Source organism: Pinus tabuliformis, chromosome 1_1 (assembly GCF_031772625.1).
Source record: "Pinus tabuliformis cultivar Carrire ecotype Pingquan chromosome 1_1, CPIR1, whole genome shotgun sequence".
NCBI classification, from domain to species: domain Eukaryota; kingdom Viridiplantae; phylum Streptophyta; class Pinopsida; order Pinales; family Pinaceae; genus Pinus; species Pinus tabuliformis.
The window spans coordinates 773,115,212-773,139,071 of NC_142297.1; positions in this window are offsets into that span (position 1 = coordinate 773,115,212).

A 23,860-nucleotide genomic window follows, 5' to 3' on the forward strand; every position below is an offset into this window, starting at 1 on the left:
AAAAGGTTAATAATAATTATTATTTTTAATAAAAAAAATTGTTTAAAAAAATAAAAAATTAAGTTTAAATTTTCTTTTTTTTTTTGTTTTTTTAATATTTTAATATTTTTTTTGGTTTTTTAAAGATAATTTTCATATATATATATATATATATATTTTTTTTTGGGTTTGTTTTGTTTTTTTTTGGTGTTTGTTTGTTTTGTTTTGTTGTTTGTTTGTTTTGTTTGTTTGTTTGTTTTTTTGTTTTGTTTTTTTTTGTTTGTTTGTTTTTTTTTTTTGTATTTTTTGTTTCGTTTGTTTTGTTTTGTTTTTTTTTTTTTTTTTTTTTGTTGTTGTTGTTGTTTTTTTTTTTTCATTTGAGTTTATTTTTGTTTTGTTTTTTTTTTTCGTTTGAGTTTATTTTTGTTTTGTTTTGTTTTGTTTTTGTTTTTTTTTTAAATTAACTTTACTAGTTTTTTTAATTTCTTTTAGTTATTTTTTATTTTTTTTTAACTAGTTTGTTTTCAATTTTTATATTTTTCCCTAGTTTTTGCTAATGTTTTTTTTCAATCTCTATTTTTACTTACTTAATTTTATATATATATATATATATATATATTCCAAGTTCTTTTTATGGTTTATGAGATAATTTTTTTTTAACATTTTATTTTTTATTTTTGTCTTTTTATATATATTTTTATATTTGTTTTTTTAAGTAATCAACATTTTAATCTTAATTTTAGTAGTTTTTAATTTTTTTTATTAATTTTCTATTTTTTTTTTTAAATCTAGTTTTTTTTTTTTTTTTACCTACTTAATTTTAAGTTTATTTTAAATGTTTTTTTTTTTTTTTTGTCAAATTTTTTTATGGTTTAGAAGATTTTTATTTTTATTTTTTTTAACTATTTATTTGTTTATAATGTGTGTTTTTTTGTTTTTGTTGTTGTTGTTGTTGTTTTTTTTTTTTTGAATTTTATATTTTGTTTTTAGTACATATTTTAATTTTTGTTTCATTATTTTTTTTTTTCAACTTTTTTATGTTTTGTGTTTTTTCATTGTTGTTGTTGTTGTTTTTTTTTTTTAATGTTTTTCGGGGTCATGATAATTATTTTGAAATGTTGAAATTTTACTTTTGAAAAAAAAAAGTGTTTTCCCAACGTTAACACTTTTTGTTTTGAGGGTGTTTTTTGGACAATTTTTGCGCAAAAATTTTGTTTTCACCGCCATTTTTAAAACATGTTGAAAATTTACCCAAGAAAAAAAAGGTGTTATTCCAGCATCAACACTTTTCGTTTTTAACACTGTTTTTGATGTTTTTTCGAGGTTTTTTGGCCAGAGTTCCCGTTTTGAGTTTATAGTTCTCGTTTCAAAGTTTACATTGTTGTAATGCGGCTTCTTTTATAATAAGAGGAATGACCATCCATATCCCCATGACTCTTGAATTCCCCTCATGACTCTTGGACTTCTAATATGACCTTTGGACTTCTATGTGACTTTTGAAATTCTATATGACTTTTGGACTTCTCTATGTGACTCTTGGACTTCCAGATATTTACATTTACAATAATTTCCAAAGTTACATCATCATGTGATGACAACATGACAAGTCATAGACATTGATGACTTGGAACCATGGTGACTTGTGCATAGAGTTCTTTGAGAAGTGATGACATTGCCACTATGTATTCAATACTCATAACATATCTTGCATTATTGTTGCCATCTACCCTCCAAAGGGTCTTGAGAGATCTTGGAGTCTTCATGGGTCACTTTGATCATTAGGATCCATTTTTCTTTCAATTGTCACAACATGGTGCCTTTGTCTTCAAGATGTTTCCTTAGGCAACATTTTTTTTCATATCTCCTCACAAATATTTTCCATGCTTCATTGAGCACTTGCATATGTAGACCACTCATGAAAGCAAACATTAGCTTAAAAATATCATATTCTATCATGCTTTATGAAAAATTTATGTCTTTAGATAAAAAGTGTGCCAAAATGAGAGAAAAAGTCTTTCTCGATGCAAATTTCACTTTCAAGTGGCAAGGAGGGGCTCCAATGATCACTGAGAGTGTGTTGTGCATTACTCTAGAGGAAGAGAAGGCTTGATGGGCAGGGCACAACTTCAAGAGACAAGACATCATGATCATTAAAGAAGGTACAACACATATTCAATAATATGAGCACTAAAGCCAATGAAATAGTTCAATTTATTTAGTACGTATGAATACCAGCATATATCAAAAACATCCAGAGAATAGTCTTAAAACATTCATGATATATGCATGAAAATGTGTTGGCTCAGTGAGCTTTAGTTATTAAGAGAAATTCCCAAGATACATTGATACAATGAAAGACCACTAGCTCCAATAGTGGAGCATTGAGCCACTACTCACTCTTCAAAGAACTATCTTCCTTTCTAATGCCTAGCTGGAGAAGCCTAGGTGAAAAGTCCTCTCTTTGAGTAATGGAACTTCTTTTATAATAATATGAATGACCTTTCATATCCCCATGACTCTTGGACTTCTAATATGACCTTTTGACTCCTATGTAACTTTTGAAATTCTATATGACTTTTGGACCTTTCCATGTGACTCTTGGACTTCCACATATTTACATTTACAATAATTTCCAAAGTTACATCATCATGTGACGACAACACGACAAGTCATAGACATTGATGATTTGGACCCATGGTAACTTGTACATAGATTTCTTTGATAAGTGATGACACTTACACTATATATTCAATACTCGTAACAGATCTTGCATTGTTGTTTCCATCTACCCTCCAAAGGGTCTTAAGAGATCTTAGTGTCTTCATGATTCACTTTGATCGAGATCCATTTTTCTTTCAATTGTCACAACATGGTTCCTTTGTCTTCAGGATGCTTCCTTGGGAAACATTTTTGTCATATCTCCTCACAAATCTTTTCCATGCTTCATTAAACACCTGTAGATGTAGATCACTCATGGAAAGCAAACATTAGCCTAAAAATATCCTATTCTATCATCCTTTATGAAAATTTTATGTCTTTGGATCAAAAATGGACCAAGAGGAGAGAAAAAATATTTCTACATGAAAATCACACTTTTTCTAAGCAAGGAGTGGCTTCACTTATCATTAAGAGTGCATTTTGTGCTGCTCTAGAGGAGGAGAAGGCCTAATGGATGCAAGGCGCAGCTTCAAGGGACAAGACATCATGATTGTTCACTAAGGATGTGTTTTGCACTTGGAAGGGAGATCCAAGTCCATAAGGAAACTGCAGGGCATAGAAACAAGGCACATGGGAAGAGCTCACTACCCACTAAGAGTGTGCAGTGCACTCCTCTGGGAGACTAGAGGCTTGACTGGCGCAGGGCGCAGAAGCACGCAACAAGCAAGAGGGTATGATGACTGTGAGTGGATTGTGCATTGGAGAGGGAGGAAGGTTTATGCTTAGTGTAGGGTACAGTTTCAACCAACAAGGAGGGTCTCCAGTAGGCCTTAGAAGTTCACTATGCGCTCTTCCTTCCCTAGAGGGTAGGCTTGCAAGCTTAAAATATTGTTTAAGTCTGGAAAGGTGAAAACCTTGGAAAACACACTACATTAGGAGTAAAATCAAGCGCAACACAACTCAACTCATTAGTGAAAATTAGGAAGGACTCAATACTAAGTTTTATATATCAAAACTCCAATTCAAAAACATTCTCCAAGTACAACATACAAAGTATGTGTATTTGCAATTAAAAGTGTCCTTTTGTGGCTAGAAATTATACTATGATTCCAAAGTGTGTGATTTCCACTTCTAATGATCCAACGAAACTTAAGAAGGAACACGTACACTTGAAACATGTGTAAAAACATAAAATGGCACCTGAAAACCAAAATAAAAACTTCACATGATAAGAGGTAGGCTCCAAAATTTGAGTATAGAAAAAAATTGGAGGGTGTTGTAGTAGTGACAACACTTGGCAACACACTAGGTTAACTTTAGCTTCTCTATTAGGGAGTAGATTTAGGTAAAGAGTTATCCATTCAATATGTATTAATTCATTAAGGATATTACTTAGTCTTTCCCACTTAACCCAGTTATAGATGTAGAACCCACCATTTCCTTTCTTGGTTATCACACAACATTTTTTTTCCATTTCACAATTGTTTCGATCTAGGAGAAGTGTTGGGAGTTTTAATCGATAATTAATCCTCTTAATATTTAATTTTCAATCTGGGACTCGTAAACATGAGTTGTACTACGTTTTTGGCTCAGCTTAATGGTCAGAGTATATAAGTTTCCTTCTTATCGTTAAGTGAAAAACGACTTCTTAAGAATTCATAAGAAACTGAAAGCATTGAACTCAATCCACTCTATGTCTATTCTAATTGACTAAAATCAAATGACAGATGAAACTAGAAATTTAAATGGAATTTATCTTAACTACAAAAATGAAGTAAGGATGCAAACCTTTGAATCTAAATTTCCTAGACTGTTAATTCTAATTCACACGAGTCACACAGCTTCTTAAAATGAAAACACTTCCTTATTGTACTTAAAATGATTGCAAGCTAACACTATAGGAGTAAAATCTCAACCAACAGTATCTAGTTTATCAAATCCTAGACTGCAATACTGGAATGTAAACATTACCCACTGCATTCAATCATTCAAGACAAAAAAGGAACCGCACTGTAATTTAAATCACCCAAATGAACATTTGAAATTAATCAACAAACTTCATTAAAGAAAATAAGACTCAATCCTTCATCAATCAAATGAGAAACAAGAATAAATTATCCTACGATAATTTAAGCTATTTCAATCGATAGTTTGTAAAGAAATTCCCCTATGGTAACACACATTCATGAAAATGACTGAAGGAAAATCAAATGACTTGATAATGAAAAATGAGCAATGCAATTTCTAAAATTCACTCAATCGCACATTATCAATCAGGCTTCCTATTCTACACAATGAAATCCACACGATATCAACCTTGCTGCAACAAAGAATCACATCGATTTCAACATCCAAGAATGTGTTCTACGTTTTCAACAATGGACCAACTCATCACAAGTATTGGACTCTCAACACAATTGAACGAGTTTTCATGTGACTACAATCAGTACAGTTAAGACAAAATACCACTCATTGTTTTGGGAAAATAGAGTATGACTCTTTATCGAAGGTAAGCACGCAAGTATTTGTGCTTCACACGAAATCTACGCATTCATATTTCTGAATAAAGGTTCTGAAGGCACATACAAGGTCAGCACACTGAAGTCGTTTCAAACTACTGAAAACCTCCATGCAATGGATAAAAGATTTAATAGACAAACCAACAACAATTGAAAACTAGTTATGATGAATTGACACACAACTATGAGTCCTAAAAATAATACAGAGCTATTCCTAGATGATGGTGGGCCCAACCACACCTAGGGAAGCTCAACTACTTAGAGAAAGAAAAGATAGCTTAACACATTTAATTCAAGAACTCACATCAACCATCAGATGAATCTATCTGAGCTTAACACATGGCCATAATCACAGTCTTCGATTTATAAATAATATGTCCTCAAACAATACTTCGATGATAGTTTGCAATGACAGTATTCTCTTTAGCTGACTCCCCCCAGCTATTACCAATTAGGCCTTTATAGGCATTAAGTTTAAAACAATAATAAACCATACATGGCAAGTCCAACGACTTGGCTAAATTAATCTCTCAGATCAGATCGCAGGAACGACCATGTTCTACTTAGCATAATGAATCCTTAACTAATCCAAATATTGACATAGTCTTGGTTCAACGAGGATGGAGGACAAGAACTTATCAGACCGTAACTGTGGCATAAAAATAGGCAGATTCGAATTTGACTATTAAGTACAAATCTGGATATTGTATATAAATTGGCCTTAAAGAACTTAGTATATCTTCCAAACCGTAAGGAATTTTAGAAAACTGTTTGATGGTTAGTAAATTGGCTATACTGGGACAAAAACCCATGTGCTAGATTTTATTCATTCACCTTAAGCTGCACGGAAATTGAGGCAGAAGTTGGTAGTTGGAAACTTATTGCAAATTTGGGCAAATTTGTGAATTTCCTTCTAGAGACCCACATGAGTGACCTGGGTAAAATCCAGGTTATGGAAAGGTATTAAAAACATTATTTTTTATAATAACCTCTCTCGGTTTCTCCGGAAGCATGCTAAAAGTGTCGAAGCCCCAAATTGGTCATTTTCGTACTCTACTGGCTTATGAAGAAACTCGGTGATGGAACCCTGTGAAAAAATGAGCCTAGCGAAAATGTCATTATTAAATCATGGAATAAACATCTTTAATCATAGAAAATATAAGAAAACTAATGATAATCAACCACAAGACATAAAATGTGATTTGGCGGCAAGTTGATGGAATTAGGGTATGGAATGGGTTAAAGACCTAGGGTTTTAGGGTATGAATGGTGATATTGCATGATGAAAACATGGGAATTTTCAAGGCCCATCACCCCCCCATAACTGATATTTTTCATGTCCTCATGCAAACAAATACTTTTCTCATATATAGGTTCTTATGGCATCATGGCTTTGGGCAAGGTTAGTTCTTGTGGAGTAATGTTGCGTGAAGATTTGGGATGTTGGTTCATATGGAGCAACACCGTACTTATTTGACTACCATAGATTTAACTGTGAGAGCGATACAAATTGAGGATAAACAATAGATATGGTAGGAGGTGATGATGAATGATATGATAGGTGACAATGGAAATGGTGGATGAGATGAGGTGGTGATGGTGATAGTGGATGAGGTGAGGTGGTTGCATATGCTACTCTTGTGAGGCCAATGCTTATGGATTTTTTTTCTTTACGAAGGGTAGCAATGACTTCATCCTATGTTGGATACATTCAATTGACAATATATGTGAATGTAGGAGGGGAAGGCACTATAGTTACTTCTTTTCTTTTACATGAACCGATATAATTTTCTTTTCATGATTATGACTTAATTAGAGTAGCATGCATTTTATTATGAATGAGGAATTTGAAAATGAAGGGTATATGGAGAATGGAATACATGGTGGCTAATCATCAAAGCTTCCTTAAATCTCTAATGAATTAAAGAATCTTAAGCCAAATTTACCACATGTTACCTTTAATTTTGATGTACGTGCTGTTGTAAGATGAAGTGGAATATGAATCGGAATACGACTAAAATTTGGAGTTGGAATGACTGCTGCTGATGTGTATATGGATCTGCTGAAGAAGGCTGAAATGGAGATAGTAAAGGAGGCTGAAAAATGAAGGTTCCCTTCTCCCCCATGCCTAAGGAGTTGTATGTCCCGAAACAAAGAAGGAAGATGACTGCTGTAAATGATGATCAAGCTGCTATATGGAAACCTTTATTGAAACAAGATGACTACTACAGGAAAAGGAAATGCTGCTACAAATGTCCACACTGCTGCAAATCTGTACTGAGATCACAAAACCATATAGTCTTCAACTGCTACACACCATGTGCAATCCTGCTTATGTGAATAAATGGTGTCGATGTCAAACATAAGCAAGAATCATTGGATTACCAACCATTGAGGAAGTAATTAACCAATGCGAGATATCCCACCTTTGATGTCAATGGGAATCAAGGAACTAGGTACATTCTACTAGCCATGAATAGATTTTTCGAAATCGAATGGAATGCAGAATTCATCCACCAAGAAACATTGATGTATTCCCTTGGTAGATGACAAGGATACCTGCCATTAAGGCACCTGATCTAACCCTAGCCTTGGTCCTAGATAATTTGCTAATTTCGATGGGACAAAGCTTCTTGGTAGGTGGGCCTTAAGGGATCCCACATCAACCAACACGAGTTCAAGACATAATGATTTGAAATATACATGATTTGAAGAACTCATACAAATTTACAAACATTATTGGGAACTTTTCCCACTAGTTACTTGGTTTTCAAGCAAAGTTCTAGCCCAGTTGCGCCAGACAAGCTGGTTTTCACAAAAGGACTTATTTTCTCCTTACTATTTTCATTTATTTATTTGCAATAAAAAATTTCCTATTTTGCTGAAGAAAGGGAGATGAACTCCTTGAAGTGAAGGCGTACTTCCAATGAAGCCATGTGCGGAGCAGGTACAAATAGATATTCAAGCTTAGATTTATCATATAAACTTGGAAGTGTACATGAGATGAAAAACCAACAAATGTACTTTATATGACAACAAGAGTTTTAGAAGAGGAGAATACTGCCATGCTTGAGTTGTTTTTCGGAACCAATGTTTGATGTAATCATGGTATTCTTGGTCCATTTCTTGATTTGGCCCATGCTGCTCATCCTCTTCTTCCATGTCATGTTGATTGTTCTCCGTAGGGTGAGTAGTCTCTTGATTACATTCTGGATCTGCTGATAGACATGTCAATAAATCCTTGATCACAAGTTCCAGTGGATGTTCTCCATTGATTAGAGTGCATGATTCATTCATCTCCTTAGATGACTGGTAAGGGAAATCAAAAGAGACTTCGAAATCCTCTTGTGGTGGTGGAGAAATGGACAAGTTTTTGAGTAATGTCAAGACGTTCTCTTCCTGAGAGGTAGAGGTCAAGATCCTAGTAGCTACTAGGGCTTGTGAGAGGTCCTTCATATTTATGATCTTCAAGTCCATCTAGTTGATTGATAGTCCCTGTCTCCGCACACATATTAGTAACAGGGTTCTTACAACACTCCAAAATGATATAACGTTAAATTGGAATTTGAAGATGAATTGAAAAGCTATATTGACTGAAGTAAAGCTCACCACACATGAGAGCGAATCAGAATACTATTTAATCTATTAAAAGAAAAACAATTCGGAAATTAAATATCTCACATAGTGTTTTAGACTATTCTAAGGCCTATCTTGCTTGTCGGGCTTAGCTAGGGTTCTTGTAGATGTGTCTTACCAAGTCTGTGAGATTTACAAACTTTGTGAATTACATGAAATGCGGAAATGAAATCAAATTACTTCTTCTTCTACACATAAAGGAAAGGAAATAAAAGTTCAAAGATAAGAAAAAGCAATCAAACTTTGGAGCAACCCCACCATAGTGGATGCATGGCTCTTGACTCACGTCTTACCATACTCTCACCACCCTTTGATTGCCCTGCAATACCCTTGAAACTCTATTAATAAAATTCTTACCTGAGCCAAAATACAACTCCCTGGCAACAGCGCCAAAATGTTGGGAGTTTTAATCAACAATTAATCCTCCTAATATTTAATTGTCAATCCAGGACTCGTAAACACGAGTTGTACTATGTTTTTGGCTCAACTTAATGGTCAGAGTATATAAGTTTCCTTCTTATTGTTAAGTGAAAAACGACTACTTAAGCATTCATAAGAAAATTGAAAGCATTGAACTCAATTCACTCTATGTCTATTCTAATTGACTAAAATCAAATGACAGATGAAACTAGAAATTTAAATGGAATTTATCTTAACTAAAAAACTGAAGTAAGGATGTCAACCTTTGAAATCAAACACATATGTAATGAAACAAAATAAACAGACTAATCTAAATTTCCTAAACTGTTACTTCTAATTCACACGAGTCACACGAATTCTTAAAAAGAAAACACTTCCTTACTGTACTTAAAATGATTGCAAGCTAACACTACAAGAATAAAATCTCAACCAACAGTATCTAGTTTATCAAATCCTAGACTACAACACTGGAATTTAAACTTTACTCTATGACTGCATTCAATCATTCAAGACAAAGTAAAAGGAATCACACTGTAATTTAAATCACTCAAATGAACATTTGAAATCAATCTGCAAACTTCATTAAAGAAAATAAGACTCAATCCTTCATCAACCAAACGAGAAACAAGAATAAATTATCCTACGATAATTTAAGCTATTTCAATTGATAGTTTTTAAAGAAATGCTCCTATGGTAACACGCATTAATGAAAATGACTGAAGGAAAATCAAATGACTTGATAATTAAAAATGAGCAATGAAATTTCCAAAATTCACTCAATCGCACACTATCAATTAGGCTTCCTATTCTACACAACAAAATCCACATGATATCAACCTTGCTGCAACAAAGAATCACATCGATTTCAACATCCAAGAATGTGTTATGCCTTTTAAACAATGGCACAAATCATCACAGGTATTGGAATCTCAACACAATTGAACGAGTTTTCATGTGACCATAATCAGTATAGTTAAGACAAAATAACACTCATTGTTTTGGGAAAACAGAGTATGAATCTTTATCGAAGGTAGGCACACAAGTCTTTGTGATTCACATGAAATCTATGTTTTCATATTTCTGAATCAAAGGGTCTGAAGGTACATACAAGGTCAGCACACTGAAGCTGTTTCAAACTACTGAAAACCTCCACGCAATGGATAAAAGATTTAATAGACAAACCAACAAGAATTGAAAACTAGTTATGATGAATTGACACACAACTATGCTTCCTAAAACTAATGCAAAGCTATTCCTAGATGATGGTGGGACCGACCACACCTGGGGAAGATCAACTACTTAGAGAAAGAAAAGAGATCTTAACACATTTAATTCAAGAACTCACAACAACCATAAGATGAATCGATCTAAGCTTAATGCATGGCCATAATCACAGTCTTCGATTTATAGATAATATGTCCTGAAACAATACTTCGATGATAGTTTGAAATGGCAATATTCTCTTTAGCTGACTCCCCCCTAGCTATTACAAATCAGGCCTTTATAGGCATTAAGTTTAAATTAATAATAGACCATACATGGAAATTCCAACGACTTGGCTAAATTAATCTCTGAAATCATATCACTGGAACAACCCTGTTCTACTTAGCATAACGAATCCTTAACTAATCCCAATATTGGCATAGGCTTGGTTCAATGAGGATGGACGACAAGAACTTATCAAATCGTAACTGTGGCATAAAAATAGGTAGATCAAAATTTGACTGTTAAGTACAAATCTGGATATTGTATATAAATTGGCCTCAGAGGACTCCATATATCTTCCAAACCGTAAGGAATTTTAGAAAATAATTTGACGATTATTAAATTGGCCATATTGGAACCAAAACTGATGTGCCATATTTTCTTCTTTCTCCTTCACCTACATGGAAATCGAGGCGGAAGTTGGAAGTTTGAAACTTATTGTAGATTTGGGCAAATTTGTGAATTTCCTTCTAGAGACCCACATGCATGACCTGGGTAAAATCCAGGTTATGGAAAGGTATTAAAACATTATTTTTGACAATAACCTCTCTTGATTTCTTCGGAAGCATGCCGAAAGTGTCAAAGCCCCAAATTGGTCATTTCTCTACTCTACTGGCTTGTGAACTTGGCGATGGAACCCTATGAAAAAATGATCTTAGCGAAACCATCATTAGTAAACCATGGAATAATCATCTTTAATCATAAGAATTCTAATAAAACTAATGATAGTCAACCACAAGACATAAATGTGATTTGGCTGCACGTTGATGGAATTAGGGTACGAAACAGGTTAAAGACCTAGGGTTTTAGGGTATGAATGATGATATTGCATGATGAAAACATGGGCATTTTTGAGGCCCATCAAGAAGGGTGGTATGCAATTGTGAGTTAAATATAATCAAATTCTTGGTTTTCATCTCTAGTGTTTCTCCACTTCCAGTAGGCCTAGATAGTACTTGGGAAAAGTCATTATAGGAAAAAAAACATTGCTTCACTGCCAACAAGCCTAAACAATACCCCCGCGAAGTTACTTGATTAACCTTCATGTACATGAAGTCTTTCTCTTCTTTCACCCTTTATTTATTTTACTTATAGAACTATTCTTTTTTCATAGGGGTAGAAGAGGGATCTCAACTTATTGAGAGCAGAAGAGGTTGTTCCTTCAGAGAAGGTAATATATACCTTTGATATTGGTTTTATCGCTATTGATTTTTCCCCTTTCCCTTCTCTACTTGATTGGATTAGCATGCAGAACACAAATGAAATTCAATACAAAGTTAAGGAATCAAGATGCTAGAATATAAATGAGTATCATGGTTCCACTCCAAGGTTTTCCTCTTGAATGCATCATATTTTTTGTCTAGACATTACTTGAATTAAAGAAGTTTCCCAAACAAAGAAGGAGAACGAACAGATAGCCAAGTTTTTTGGTTGTCACAATCCCTATTTGTTTCACCACATAGTCTTTTGAGCCATTCATACACACATACAATATTATTTATGTACACTAAAAAAAATAAAGGAAAAGAATGAGACATGGCAGAAACAAACAATATGAAACAAGGAAAGAAAATCGTACACAAGAAGGAACGCAGCCTAGGGTTGCTACTGAAATCAGTGCTTAAGATCTCGACCATTAATGGGAATAGGATCAGTCCTCCCATCTAAACATTTCAATCTGTAAGAATTGTGGCCAAGTTCTTCAGTGATGGTGTTTGGTCCAATCCACAGAGATTTAAACTTATTGTGCTTGCCTTTCTCTTCGTGGGATTTATCCCTTTTCAGTACTAAGTTTCCCACAGTAAAGTTTTTATTCCATGTGGACCTCATATCAAACCAATGCTTTATTTGATTATGGTGTACGACAAGCTTTTATTTCACTTTGAGCCTTTCTTCATCAAGCTTAAGAAGGGTGTCTATCTAACTTTTGAAAAAGGAGACATGGTTTGCCTTTAGATTCTTGAGAAAGCTGTAAGGCGAGAAGGTAAATGTTAGGCAGAAGTATATCCTCTTTTTCGTATACAAGGAAGTATGGAGAGGTTTTCATAGAATATTTGAGAGTGACATGGTCAGCCCATAGTGCATTCACCAAAGGGTTATACCAGTTATTTTATTTAGATAAGATGGTTTTCTTGATAATATAGATCAAATTTTTGTTTTTTGACTCAAAGAAACCATTTCCCTATGGGTAATATTTAGTTTCATGTTTTAAAATAATACCATTTTCTAATGAAAACTCATAAAGCTTTAACGAAGAAAATAAGTTGCATTATCAAATACAAGTGATGTAGGAATTTTGAACTGGGTTATGATTTTTGTTTTGAGAAACTAGATGAATTTGTTATCATTAACTTGCCTTAGCGGAACTACTTTGGTCCACTAAGTGAAATAATTTGTTATAGTTAAAATTTATCAGTGTTTCTTTGATGAATGAGGAAATATTTTGCCATTAATATTTAATCCCCATTGTTGGAATGGTTATTCGACTACTACAGGTACCAATGGGGTGGTTGACTTCTGATCACGACTAGCAAATCATTGACACACTGGGCACTTTTGGGCATAGGCATGAGCATCCTTTAATAATGTGGGTCAATAGTAACCATCACTCATCACCTTATGTGAGGTAGTATCGCCTATGAAGTGTCCACCTGTTGTTCCATCATGCAGGTCCTTCAACACCCTTTTTGAATCTGGAGGCTCTATGCATATAAGCAAGACGCCATTGTGATTCTTTTGTAAAAGCACAACATGCACACGTTGGTAAGATAAAGCCTTATGGTAGAATTCCCTCTTTTGTTTGTTCAATAAATGCAAAGGAAAGGTGTCATGCTCTAAGTATTTTCATATGTTTGAAAAACAAGACGTGGTTGTACTTGTGGGAGGAACTTGTTGAACATTATACATATTTATTTTCTGCTCCCATCTTGGAGTGTCTTCTTCTAATGAATACATTGCTTCAGCTACAAGCCAATAGAGACTGTGACCTTTGATGGTGTGAATTTATTTGAACTCAAGATCATATTCCTGCAAGCACGTCATCCATTTTTCTCTCCTTTCACCTAGTTCTTGTTGTAAAAAAATTGTTCTAACTACTAGATGAGGCACATAGATAATCGTATGAACTTTCAGGAGGTGAGGCCTAAAATGCTTGACTACCTTGTAAACTTCATATGCTTGCTTATAAATGGTTATATAATTCATTTCTAATCCTTGTAAGCCAGCACTCATGAATGATATAGGTCGTTCATTCCCTTGATTATCTTTCTATGTTGATATGAATGCAATAGATGATTCAAAAGAAAAAGTATACAACAAGAAATCCTTTCCAAAATATGGATTGTATAAGGTTGGAGAATCAACGATAGCTTGCTTGATCAGGGAAAAGACATATTTTTCCCTCTTATCCCATTTGTATGTAGAATATTTCTTTATCATCTCTTGTAATGGTTTAACAATCTGTGTGTAGTCAGAGATGAACTTATGCAGGAAATTGATCTTCCCTAAGAAATATTGCATTGCCTTCTTGTTTACAGAAAAATGGATTTGAGAAATAAATTTGACCCTTTCTGGGTCAACCTTAATTCCACTCTTCATAATGATATGTCCTAAGAGGTTACCTTCAGACACACGAAAGATGCTCTTTTTTGGATTCAACGAAATCCATACTTGTGACATCGCTGAAAAATCTGCTTATAGATGACGAATATGATCTGATCTCTTCTTTGAAAAGATTGTTATGTCATCCAAATAGACTACTACACTTTGAACAATCAATCCACAGAATGTGATGTCCATGTCACTTTGAAAAGTAGCACCAACGTTAATAAGTTTGAATGGTGTGTGATTAAAATAAAAAGCTCCCCACTTCATCCTAAACATGGTCGTTAAATAATCTGGTTCTGCTACTAACACATGATTATATCCTGAGAACCCATCTAGCAATGAGAACATTTATGACCCAGATGTCATATGGAGTATATGCTCCATAAATGGCATGGGGTAATTGCCTTTTTTTGAAGCCTGATTGAGGTTGCGAAAGTCAACACATAGGCATATCTCATCGGACTTCTTCCTAATAGGAACTAGGCTAGAAACCCATGTAGAATTTTGAACTTCAAAAATTATCTAAGCATCCAACAACTTCCTTAACTCCTTTTGGATAGGGGTTCAAATTTCAAATGAACTTTCTTTAGTTTCTGTTGAAAAGGATTAAGCCTTTCTTTGATAGGAATAACATGTTGAATCATATGTGTATCATATGTCTTCAGATCATCGTACGTCCATGCAAATACATCTCGGTATTATTTGAAGAGATGAATAAAATCTTGTCATTCTTTAGGAGAAAAACATGCATAAAGATTGACATACTTCAGATATTATTTTGTTCCCAAGTTGACTTATTCATGTAACAACGTTTATCTCTAAGTATTTGTGTTCATTGGTCCTCTAAATGGTTGTGCAGGTCATAAAATTTCTCAAGAGATACCACACCTTTCAGCATAGTGTCCCCCTTATATTCTTGAACTGCATCATGTAAAGCCTTACCGTGCTCATCTTCCTCAATATTAGCATCTTTTAATAGATTAGCATTGGCCATGAAGTGCAGTATCTGTTGGTCATCATTAAATACAAAAAGATTAGTTACATTGTCAGGCATAGATGGCTTATAAATAATTTCAATAGAAAAATCATCTTTTAATGGCGACATCCTAGCAGTTGCATTGGCTAATTTGTTTTCAACAACATTACATATACTAGGATTAGAAATAATGTTAAATTCTTTGAAAATTTATATGGGTCGCCATACCTCTTGTTGGTAGTTTTTCAAACTAGGTGAAACACAGTAAATGGTATTTTCTACCTGAAAGGTAACAAGCTATGAATCACCAATTTCCTTCAGTACCTCTACCTTAAATTTTATGGATTTATTTAACACCAAAACAAGTGCTTCATATTCAGAAGTGTTATTTGTGCACTCGAAATCCAAGTGGCATGATAAGATATACCTTTTGTTCCAAGGGTCAATAATAACACAACCAGCTTCAGAACTATCTTACATCTTAGAACTATCAAAATATAAGGTCCAAATATTAGTAGGTATTGAGCTAGTTCCTACACTAGTATTATGTACATATATATTATAGATTTCATTTTCACTAGTTGGACTACAGGGAAGGAGATCCAATTTTGTATCTAATGGTACGGGTGATGGTTGCACTTGATAACACTCATGATCAACTTCTAAGAAATAATTTCTTAAAATGATGTCTGCAAAGCCAACTGGCTCATTATGTCCCTCAAGTGGTGTCATGGTATACTTCATGTAAGTCTCACTTTCTACTCCAATCCGATTGTTTCTTCCCTTGTAAAAAATCCATAAATGTGTCCAGTTCGTTGAGAAATACCCTTGTAGTTTGTTGGATCAAACTCTACTCATAAGAAAACCATAGGATTCTGGTATGTCCACAATTACAATATTAATGCATTGGTGACCTCTATGGTATGATGAAAAATGGATAATAACATTATGGAGTTCACTAATTTCTTGGACCAATCATACCTCCAACTATATGGTTCGGGCATTAGTCTTTTCCCATTTAGCATTAATATTCTTGGCAATAGATAAAGGCATGAAATTCATAGATTCTATCGAATCAATAAAGAAATTGTGAACATTGTAGTTAAGGATTTCAGACATTAACAAGAAAGAGGGGAAGAGAGTATTAGAATTCGAGATAACAACATTGACTATAGACTTGATAATATCACGAGACTTACTGGACAAAACTTGATAAGAAGAGAATTCATTACCTAACAGAGGGTGTGATGAGAATGCTTGGATTAGTAGTTCACATTATATTTTTATCTTAGCGAGCTTAAAAATTTAAGTGTTAGCACGAGCTCCCTTCATATTCTCAATAATTTTGTAATCAATACTTTCAATCTTCACAGGTTGTGTTGAAGTATCAAGTGGTGTAGATTTATTAGAAGCAGCAGGAGTGGTGTAGTTATTCTTGTTTTTGGTGGAAGTTTTCTTAGAAGGAGGAGCACCTCCAGACTTATTTTTCAAACTCTGAGCAGGGTTAGGAGGTGGAAAAATCCTTCTCAATATTTGATTTTTAAACTATTGATCAGAACTAGATCCTTTTCTCCTCAAATTATATCGCTCAGTTTTTGTTGAGGAGGAGGCTCACTCATTGGTGGTTCATCAACACTTTGTTTATCAGCATTAAATATGATATCAAATATATAAATTGCATGTCCAACACCTAAAATTTCCTCAGTCATGGTAGATTCATTTTCTTCTTTAGGTTGCTCATATATTAATAAAGTGCCTACAAAATTAATCATCATAGCATTCATGTTGCCATTCCATTGGGGACATTGATAGAGAATTAAATAACAGAGTAATAGAACACATAAAATATTGTGGAAACAAAAACATAGAAATGCATAAAACAAGAGAGACATAGATGTATGTGGTTTGCCCAATTTGGGCTACGCACATGGAGAAATAACCAGTCCTTCCTTTTATATTATCAAGAAAAATGAAGAAATACAACATATAGCAGATCTGTTGTAATTTCCTCTTCACTCTCACATAATATCCTCTCTCTTTCTCGCTCAAAATAATAATACACAGTTGCAATACAATTCCTTCATATAACTCGAGGGTTTCCTTCTGGGGAAAAAATTATAAATTAACATAACTTCTATCATCAAATCATCCACCTAATGAATGACTCAGATTGAATACAAAACTACAATATTTTACAAGGCAATTTTTCATCTATTTTTAGCTTTGGGGGTGTTGTCCCTGAACCCCCACTAGGGTCCTGCTAGCCACCAAACCCCCCCACCCAGGGGGGAGAGGCCCCCCCGAATGGAGGGGTGTACATTCTTCCTAAGGTATACACCCGGATGAAACAATAAATATGAATCGAGAAGATAATTAGGCTCCACACCAACAATCTTCCACTTGGAGACTGATTATAGAAACTCCACCACTGCTTCACTTACTAGACAATGCTTCCACTTTCGACCTAGTAGTTTCTCATCTTCATCATCATAATTGAAGAGTAATTGAAAAATACCAGAAACTAAATGTCTCCCTAGTTACAAGCTTTGTTAACATATCTGTAGGATTTGACTAGTGTGTATTTTTTCCAGCTTCAACTGTCCATCTTCGAAAACTAACCATATGAAATGGTACCTGAGTTGTATATGTTTAGTATTAGAATGAAATAATGAGTTCTTTTCAAGATGAATGGCACTTTGGTTATCACTATATAACCTACCAATCTCTCGCTTCTTTCTTAATTCATCCATAAACCTTTGTAAACAAATCATTTCTTTACTATCCTTTGTAGTAGCAACATACTCTGCTTTCGTTGTTGAAAGTGCAACAAGTTTTTGAAATTTTGAAACCCAAATGACAATTGTTCCACAGATTATGTGGTGCTCCTTATGTTATTGTTGTGCAGGTAATCCTTTATGCGGACATAAACAATCCCTCTATTCGTATGGGAGGATATAGAAACAAACAAAGACAAATATATGTAAACTTTCCTAATTTATACTAGAAAACATAAAGGAGGATAGATGACCTACCTCACTCTGATGCTAACATATGTTGGTGTCGTCCTTGATTCTTCCGCTTCCAAGCTCAATCTCCTCTTTGTCATTATGGATAAATACCTGCAAGGAAAATCACATGGAGAGAGCAAACACATACATAGGAAAAACCATTCCGATATAAACCATATAACAGATCAAGTAGTATTATACTAAATGAGAAATGATTGACACATTTATGGTAAGCAAACACATAATGTATTATTAATAGATGTAACGGGAGCATTACAACCACTTAAGCCTTGACGTTGGAATCATCCTTTAGGTGAGTTTCCAAGTCTTGGCCTTAACCTTCAAGAACTCCTTTCTCTTAGCAAAATGGGTAGCATTTGGGCATAGTTCAACGCTATGAAGGCAACCAATCAATAGCCAACCCATTGTGGATAGTAGGGATCTCATTTATAGGGAAGGAGAGGGAGTTGAGGATCCATAAAAGGAGAGAGAGGTTCCACATCTCAAGGGAAAGATCCATGAAAGTAGGATCAAGGACCAAGAATGGGAGGTCTCGTTCCAATCCTCATTCACCTGTAACCAGCTCATCGTTCTCTAGACTTCTAGTAAGAGAAGCTTCTCCTCCAGTTTAGGAAAAACTGCCTAAAGAGGTTCAACAAGAGTTTTCCTAATAAAAGGTGCACTGGTATCACTAGGATAGCATAGTGAAACAAGGTACCAGCATGAGTCACTAGTGATGCAAAAAACGTTGATCCTGAAAACAAGTTCTTTTGACAAGTTTCTTTAGAATTCTTTCAAGGAAAGTTTTATTCCTTTTTTTTATTAATTATTCTGAACATGTTTCATGGTGAATACACTGAGATATTTCGTCATTTTGACACTTCATGATACGAGACAGGGAGTGTGACAACATACTGTATAATAGATGCCCCCTAAAGCATGAAGGTAGAACGAGAAGTGATGGTTGAAATGCTTTACAAGTCAAGGAAAGGACCTGGAGAAAAACCGTCAGGGGACCTACAAATCAAACACAATACAAGATATTTGACATCTCTAATGCAATTATGCCTAATAATACATCTCTAAGTAGGCATCTAACAATACATGAATCCACGACATGGACACAACCATCTGAATAGAAAGGATCATATGTATGGATCCACGGCATGGACACAACCATCAAGATGAAAAGGGTCATGTGTATGGATCCCTGGCATGGACGCAACCATTCGAATAGAAGGGATCATGTGTACAATCATGAATATATAATAACTCCACGCAACATGGATTTATTAGACGAAACCCAGGGTCCTCATCTCTGCCTTGATCCAACCAAAGTACGAATCCCACCATGTGAATAGATGTGTTGGAGTTGAACATGGTAGAAGACACCTTATTAGCAGTCAATGATGTGAACCGTTAACAGGCATGAGAGAAGCCATCAATAATGAAAATGGTTCTCAAGGTACAACAACACAATGCATGACTGTGAAAAATGCAGCTGAAGTCGAACACTCGTAGAATCATTCGATCGAAGGCCAATGATGTGAACCTATCATCGAAAGTGAAGAACCTACCATTGAGGTATTCAAGCTATAAGGTACTGAAAGGGAGTTTCTAGATCATCTTCCTGGATAATTAGTTGGAGTCGACAGGAAGTGATCCATTTAAGGAGGGCCATAATGTTTCCCACATCATCAACACAAAACATAGGATTTTGGATAGTTGGAAAGAGCGATTCAGGATTGTTGTAGAAAACGTCAAACAGGGTATAAGTGGTTTGAATTTGCAGATGGGACTTCTCTTGAACATATCGGTGACACGACTCTAGAATTTGGTAGCATTTGACCCAAAATAGGATCAAAGGTCATGGTGACAATATGATATAATCAAATGAGAGGAAAATGGATTCCCCAAACCCAGTAAGTCAAGTAAGAAAGTGAGGATTCCCCAAACCCAACACAAGATACATATAAGATTCATGTTCAAGAGCGACATACTTCCTTTCATACAAAATACATGATCATGTGTTCTTCACTTTTTCCCCACTATTTCTAGTGAGTAATTATTTATTTTTAATATCGATCTTAAAGAGGATACCATATGCTTGTCATATAAGTTCATCCTTTGGATGAATCCATCCCAGTATTTTTAACGAGCCATAGGAAGGAGTAGCTCGGTCTCGTCATGGTGACAATTCCTTCGTTGTTTTAGTTTTACAAGTTCGATGGAGGGGTAACTTGACCTCTTTTTTATGTTTAGAGAGTTTGAAAAAGAGGCGGAAAAGAAAACTCCAGATGTCCCTTTTCGTAGATAGTCTCCCGAATATGAAAAGGTAGAAATCAATATCTAAGAGAACCTCTTAGCCATGTTTGACTAAGGTATTCCTTTTCCATAACTAGTCTATCTCAGTCCAGAAAAGGGTTAAAATTATAATGAGTAGATATCTTTTCATTTACGTTTGCGAGTTCGAAAAGACGAGTGCTTGACATTCTTTTCATATTTTGAGAGTCTAAAAAGAGCTAAAAGAGGACTCCTCTTGGAAGAACGAGTGGTATAAAAGGGTAGAAACTGGTTCTGGTCATGATGGAATTTCTCAAAACATGTAAAGGTCAAGAGACTGGCTAATAAAACCACTCATCAGAGTGGTTCCTGAGGAAAGGGTAAAAAAACCAGGTGAAAGAATATGACCGGCCAAAATGATGTTGGCAATGGAATGAAAAAACCAAGGATCATCTAGAAAAAATACAGTGATTAAAATGGCAATCATAAGAGGTAAAGTGCGAATGGTTTCATTTTTACACAAGCTTGAAACATGGGAAACTATTCTTGAGGATACTTGAATATGGTTTCATTTTTTCACAAGCTTGAAACATGAGAAAAAAAATTGCTTGGATTTGGTTTCATTTTTTCACAAGCTTGAAACAAAGAGAAACTATGCTTGAGATTGGTTTCATTTTTACACAAGTTTGAAACAAAGAAAAACTATTCTTGAGATTGGTTTCATTTTTACACAAGCTTGAAACAGAGACAAAGTATGCTTGAGATAAGTTTGCATGCCCCTGGCTTAATAACTCAATTCAAGGGACATGCTCCCAAAGCTTCATTTCATTCACCTAAGTAGACTATTGGTTACTAACAAGTGGATGGAATGAAGGTTCATTTACGAGATCAAGTGAAGGACTCAACTCAGATTTTACGAGATTTAATCAAAGACTCGAATTGGAAGGGGATTTGTTTCAATTTTTAACGAGCTTAACACAAGAAAAGAATCATGCTCATGACACCTTGTTTCATTTTTTAATGAGATCGACACAAGTAAAGGAACTCTAATCTTACATTTTGTTTCATTTTTTAACAAACTTGACACAAGTAAAGGAACTCTACTCTAGGAACCTTGATTCATTTTTTAAGGAGCTTGACACAAGTAAAGGAATTGTGCTCTAAAACCATGATTCATTTTTTAAGGAGCTTAACACAAGAAAAGGAACTTTGCTCCAACACTTTGATCATGGCCCATAAGAGACCATGTCTTCCAAGAGGTTCTCATCAGATGAGAGAACAACACTCTGGAAGGGATACATATCAAGGGATCTAATGGAAATATTAGGCTCCAATTCCCCCAGTACATGATGCACTATGTTACTAACTAGATCATTAATAGACGCGGGCATGGAACATGTTTCCACATAATTAACCTATGGTGGGGGTGCTACCACTTTCATACAAGGACCATTTAGGGAATATGGTTGATTTGGTTTCAAATTAGTACCAATGATTGAAATTTTATCAATGGCCACAATTCTTCCTTCATGCGGGAAACATATCACATGAAAGAGAGAAGAGACAAGAGCTCCCGTGACATAAACATAGTTCATGGCCAAGGAGTAAATTAAAATCCAAAGGGCCATGGATAACCATCACATCGATATAGATGCTTTTTCCTCCTAAAGTAATAGGCAACTTAGGAAGGACACTAAATTTTGAAAAGAACCTACATCTTTCCATGTAGTTGAGGACAGAATACTAACAGATGCACCTTCATCTATGATTGTGCCAGGTATTGGTATATTATAAATGTACTGTCATATGAAAGCACATGTAAGAAGGAAGACAATATGCTTCTAGTCGATGCCAATCAAAGGAAGTGACAAGACCACTGGGAGGGGGTTCCACAGGAACAGGATAACTGCCCCCTTGCGTTATGGGAATGGTAGGATTGCCCCCCTGTACTGTGGGAATGGGAGGATTCCCCCCAAATTCATTAGAATCTGAGGAAACAAGAAGAACCTAAGTGGTATGAAGTTCACTCTCTACAGGAAAGGTACAATCAACTGAAGGTGGAATCGAGTCAACTATTTTCTCAACCAATGGTTGGTTGGGAATGGGCTCATGGGATTCACTTTCAGAGAGAGTGGGATTGACTAGAGATGAATTCCGATCAATCACTTGATCAACTAGTGGAGGATCGGGGGAAAGATTTTGATAACCAGTTGAAAGATGAGGTTGAGAAGTTGTAAGGTTGTCCAAAACTTTGGAAGCTTCATCCATATAAGGACAAAGGTGAATAGGATGATTCCCTTCACATAACCTACAGGGAAATTTGATTTTACCCTTTTTCCAATGGACCTTACTATTACTAATTGAGGGTGTGTCATCAACATGATCTCGAGAACCTCATAACAAAGGTTGTTTCGATCTAGTGTACCACACTTCTAAAACCTTGGGAATAATAGGACAATCTCTAAGAAGGTGATCACCCTTACAAATCTTGCAAGGGAACTTCATTTTACGAAGATGATGGGAAGGTTTCTCCACATCAGTTGCATCTATAGCAATGGTTGCTGGGTTGCCCCCTTGCTTATATTTCTTATTAATCTTCCTTTTCTTCTTCTTCTTATCCACCTAGTTACTAACGTGTAGGATTTCACTAGATGAAGAGGAAGAAGATGAATAATATTGAATAGGAGAAGAAGGTAAAGAGTCAACTTTAGGATCAACTGGAGGTTGATATTGTTCAGGTGGAGAAGAAGTTTGGACATTCAAAACTATAGGGGTCGAAAATAACTAAATTGGCATACCAATGGTAAATTCGGGAAGGTACAACGTTGCCATATAAGGAGCACCAATATTTCCAAAAGAAGGAAGAGGACCAGGATTCTCATCAAAGGGGTTTCCTTGATTGGTGGACTCAGGGAATATTGCCATTAATCTCAACCTAAGATCTACTAAGGAGTATTTCCATAGGAAGGATGTTGTGCCACGGTCAATTAATTTTAGACCTTAAAGACACAAACAAAACAAAGAGGGATAACTAGGCAAAAGGGTTTACCAAGCAACTGTGAACTGCAATATACACCTTGCCGAACCAAGGACTTAATGTACGACAACCAGTCTCCCTGAATGTTGTGTTTGATGTATCATAGTATACAAGGCAACATATTCGGTTACCTATGAATGGATAAAAACCTATAGGGAACTCCCAAAATATATTCGTCGATACGTGGGAGTGCAGTCTATAGTAGTGTTTTCTGATGCGTAACCATTCTATGAGAGCGTTCCTTATACTTTTC